Here is a 4308-nt window from a genome sequence, read left to right on the forward strand (position 1 = left end):
TAATCCCCCATAAACACTTTTGCTTCCAATGGACTAAACTCCGGGAGAGACTCTAATCCCTCTACCCTAGGGGACAGTGCATGGCAGAATTGGAGGTACCGGAAGTACTGGGACTGGGGCATGCCAAATTCCTTTTTAATCTTGAAAGGACTTGAGTGTTGTGCCACTCAGAACATCCCACAGGGTCAAAATTCCAAGGACATCCCATCCCCGGAAGCCCTGTAGTGCCGCGCGGTCAGGCAAAGGCAAATTATTCCACAGGGGTGTTTCCCCGGTCAGGGTATTCCACCACCCCATGCAGCACAGTGTGTGCCTCCAAAGTTGAAACACCACCCGTGTGACCGATGGGAGCGCGGCCCGCAGCGACGCCAAGTAAAGAATAGTGTACAGTGTGTGGGACCCCATAAGATAGCGTTCCAATGCATACGCCGGGTCCCCCCTGTCGCCATACCACCACTCATTCAGGACAAGTAGGTGCGAGACCTGGTAGTATGAGAGGATATCCAAGGTCGCCAACCCTCCGCAATAGGTGAAAAGGAAGCATGTGCGCAGAGCTACACACACAGCTCCACCCGCCAACAAAAACGACCTGAGCACAGAATTCACCAGCCGGAATCATTTAGGTGGGATTGGGTACGGGTGATTCTGTAGCTGGTAAAGCACTGAGGAAGTGCTACCATCTTAAATATTGCTGATCTGCCATTGAGAGTCAGAGGCATACGCGACCAGATCTTGATATCTGCATGAACTCGCTCCCATATCAGCACCAGATTCTGCCCCCAGATTGCTGGCACCTCCGAGAGGAACACACCCAGATATTTGAAGCCCCCCACCACCACCTGAAGCGTGGACGCCGAATCACCTACCTTCGTCCGCTCCCCCTAAACTCACAGTGTGGATCTGCGGGGGTTCATGTATAGCCCCGATTATTCCCCGAAGATCTGCATGATTTGAAGGAGGCGCGGCCCCGTTCTATCCAGAGGCTTAAGGAAAAAAAGAACATCGTCCGCATATAAGGCAATCCTGTCAGACAGCCTGGAGCCCACTCACAGCCCCTTAGCTGTGCATCTATGAGAACCCATGCCGCTAACGGCTCCATAGCCAGGGTGAATAAATATGGCAATAGTGGGCATCGCTGCCTGGTGCCGTGCCTGATAGGGAAACTGGAATAGATCGCTCCCGCCACCTGAACCAATGCCATCAGATCTGAATATAGGAGTGCCAGGAATGACATGAAATGGGGGCCGAGATTAAGCTGGGGCAGCAGTGTGAACAAATAGATCCAACTCAAAAAGTTCAAACCCCTGTCCAAGTCAGCCAAGAGGAACTCCGCCTGCTCCCTGGTCTGTTGGACAGCTGCCATCGCCACCTGTGCCCACTGTATATTGTGCCTGGTCACCCTCTGTATGAAAAAAGAGTTTTGATCTGCCACTTTTTTATTTTGAGCAGAATCACACCCGAAGGTAATTAATCCTTGGGTGCTTTTATGTACTTTTTTTTAAGCAAAGGGATAATACAAATTTCAACAATTTTTTGAAAAAGTCTGAGGTTTTTTCGTGGCCGTGCACGGGACATATATTTACATTTACTATAAACACTTTTTACAATACAAAAGACATTGAAGACATTTCACCATTACACATTACACATTACATTTATCAAAAAAATATTTTTGTTGTCTAACTTCACAGTTGTACCCTACCAAATAATTCTACCAGGTTTATATGTTAGACATTTTTGGTTAAAACCTGATCACGCAAAGGCTCAAAACATAATACGTAATTTTTTATCCATTACATTCATGGAATTATTATAGGGCCTTTTGCGGAAAGAGCATTCGTTTTTACGACGAATGTACCAAAGCCGACGCGTTTCCAAGCCCGTATTTCATTTATCGGACTTTTCTTCAGGGCTTATTAGCTGGGTACCTGTATTAAAATAAGTGAAGGACATACTTTAATGTGGGACCTTCACATGTAATATCACCTACAAGTAAGTTCTTGGCATTTATTTTTACCTCTTTGTGATGTATGAACTGGTCTATTCTGTTTATTTCAGACTCTTGACTGGCGTTATTCTGCAAAGTGAAACACAATAAATGTTTATTTTTCTCTTTGGTGACATTATGTTGATGGCTGTTATGTAGAACCAAATAAACACAGTCTGACTTACAATTTAATGAGCATTCATGTTTGCCAGTGCATGTCTTCTGGGCCGAAATTACTGAAGGCTTTCTATCGAGAGGCACACCAGGTTCTGTAACGTTAACACAGAACGGTTTTAGTTAGAGGCTCTGATTTATTGTTTGTTATCTCTTAACCTTTCCGAAATTGACTTTTACTTACTTCAGGCTCTCGGTAAGTTTACACGACGCCGTTGTTTGGGGAAGGGCGACGCCTCTTTTGTTCGTGTCTTATTTGCCGCATGCACTATGATTTTAAAACAGGGAAATGATGTGCGTATTAAAAGACTTGTTTTCCTAGCATGGATTTCGATATTATTTATCAGCTTTCACATTACCTGCAATGTTCACTTGTAGCTGCTTGCATCTTTCCGAGTTTTTGCTTCAGTGAGTGTTTGGGCAAAGTCACATGACCTCATTTGAACTAGGACATACACTCAGATGGTTATGGGACATGTAGTCCGAAGGTTCATTAAAGAGTACAGGTTAATTACTGCTTGTAATCGAATTTCTTTTTGGAAATTTTGGTCAGTGGTCATTTTTACATTGGACTTGTGTATTCTATCACAGCATTCTCCTTATTCATTCAAGCCAGCACTCACGCAGTCATATTTCGCAATAAGGTACGCTTCTCTTCTCAACAGTAGTGTCTCTACATTGCCACCACGTGGAGGAGCCTTTATTCCGGACAGTACGGACCATTTTAAATCTTTTTCTGTGTGCCCAAGGTCCATAAAGTGCTGTACCATGGGTGCGGTCAGCACCTTTTGCTTGATTCTTGAGCGGTGTTGTGCCAATCTTTGGTGTTATGTTCGAACATGGTTCCCTCAATAGTGAGGGAACCATGTTCGAACATAACACCATCAAATGGACCCACAACGAATTTACCAATTGTAAAAGCAAAAACATCGTTTACGTAATAGTTTGCCCTTGTGACAAACTATACATCGGGAAAACTAACCAGCAAATCACCCAAAGATTGGCACAACACTGCTCAAGAATCAAGCAAAAGGTGCTGACCGCACCCATGGTACAGCACTTTATGGACCTTGGGCACACAGAAAAAGATTTAAAATGGTCTGTACTGTCCGAAATAAAGGCTCCTCCACGTGGTGGCAATGTAGAGACACTACTGTTGAGAAGAGAAGCGTACCTTATTGCGAAATATGACTGCGTGAGTGCTGGCTTGAATGAATATGGAGAATGCTGAAATAGAATACACGAGTCCAATGTAAAAATGACCACTGACCAAAATTTCCAAAAAGAAATTCGATTACAAGCAGTAATTAACCTGTACTCTTTAATGAACCTTCGGACTACATGTCCCATAATCATCTGAGTGTATGTCCTAGTTCAAATGAGGTCATGTGACTTTGCCCAAACACTCACTGAAGCGAAAACTCTGAAAGATGCAAGCAGCTACAAGTGAACATTGCAGGTAATGTGAAAGCTGATAAATAATATCGAAATCCATGCTAGGAAAACAAGTCTTTTAATACGCACATCATTTACCTGTTTTAAAATCATAGTACATGCGGCAAATAAGACACGAACAAAAGAGGCGTCGCCCTTCCCCAAACAACGGCGTCGTGTAAACATACCGAGAGCCTGAAGTAAGTAAAAGTCAATTTCGGAAAGGTTAAGAGATAACAAATAATAAATCAGAGCCTCTAACTAAAACCGTTCTGTGTTAACGTTACAGAACCTGGTGTGCCTCTCGATAGAAAGCCTTCAATAATTTCGGCCCAGAAGACATGCACTGGCAAACATGAATGCTCATTAAATTGTAAGTCAGACTGTGTTTATTTGGATCTACATAACAGCCATCAACATAATGTCACCAAAGAGAAAAATAAACATTTATTGTGTTTCACTTTGCAGAATAACGCCAGTCAAGAGTCTGAAATAAACAGAATAGACCAGTTCATACATCACAAAGAGGTAAAAATAAATGCCAAGAACTTACTTGTAGGTGATATTACATGTGAAGGTCCCACATTAAAGTATGTCCTTCACTTATTTTAATACAGGTACCCAGCTAATAAGCCCTAAAGAAAAGTCCGATAAATGAAATACGGGCTTGGAAACGCGTAAGCTTTGGTACATTCGTCGTAAAAACGAATGCT

At 43.1% G+C, this 4308-nt stretch overlaps 2 long non-coding RNA genes across 2 annotated transcripts; one reads left to right on the top strand and one right to left on the bottom strand.

The window, feature by feature from the left end:
• Window positions 1-1636: 1636 nt before the first annotated feature.
• LOC144761998 (uncharacterized) lies at window positions 1637-2256 on the bottom strand. Its single transcript, XR_013595998.1, has 3 exons — window positions 2173-2256; window positions 2018-2077; window positions 1637-1928 (listed from the first exon to the last, which is right to left on the bottom strand). It is a non-coding gene; the product is annotated as an uncharacterized LOC144761998 (long non-coding RNA).
• Window positions 2257-3716: 1460 nt separating this feature from the next.
• On the top strand, window positions 3717-4105 carry LOC144761999 (uncharacterized). Its single transcript, XR_013595999.1, has 3 exons — window positions 3717-3795; window positions 3885-3968; window positions 4064-4105. It is a non-coding gene; the product is annotated as an uncharacterized LOC144761999 (long non-coding RNA).
• The last annotated feature ends 203 nt before the right edge of the window (window positions 4106-4308 follow it).

Source organism: Lissotriton helveticus, chromosome 6, assembly GCF_964261635.1.
Source record: "Lissotriton helveticus chromosome 6, aLisHel1.1, whole genome shotgun sequence".
Classification (NCBI taxonomy): Eukaryota; Metazoa; Chordata; class Amphibia; order Caudata; family Salamandridae; genus Lissotriton; species Lissotriton helveticus.